Here is a 567-nt window from a genome sequence, read left to right on the forward strand (position 1 = left end):
TGTATATATTGTGTACGTGGATAGATAAAAAGGTACAAACATGTGTATATAAGGTTGGATATATGTATAAACGTGTGTATGTAGGCCATGTGTTACTGAATCATGCTTTTGCTTACCCTGCCTAGGAACAAGCAACTGCTGGAACTCATAAGGTGAGAAACAGATAACTTTATCTCTATTTGCTGCTTCCACCAAAGAAGGATTTACACAATCTATGTATTTTTAAGTAGCTGTTCCTGCAAAATCCATAATAGTAACATCGTACAATAGTAAAGCAAACGTAATAGGTTTCTTATGTGAAAGTATTTTACCAATCCATATCATAATTTCCTTGCAGTTACTCCCATCCAATATACGTTATTTCATAACGTATATAAGTTGTGTATGAGAGAGGGATTTTAAGAATGGCACCATATAATTTTGCTTTGACGATATTCAGGTTAGAAATATTTATTCCTCCAAACCATAGGCCCATGGATTTGGATCTGTCGTATCCGTTTTGTATATTTAGTTGTTAATATTGTCCAATATTGCTTTTATTTTATTTTATTTTATTTAGACCAGGAC

This window comes from Penaeus monodon, chromosome 15 (assembly GCF_015228065.2).
Source record: "Penaeus monodon isolate SGIC_2016 chromosome 15, NSTDA_Pmon_1, whole genome shotgun sequence".
NCBI classification, from domain to species: Eukaryota; Metazoa; Arthropoda; class Malacostraca; order Decapoda; family Penaeidae; genus Penaeus; species Penaeus monodon.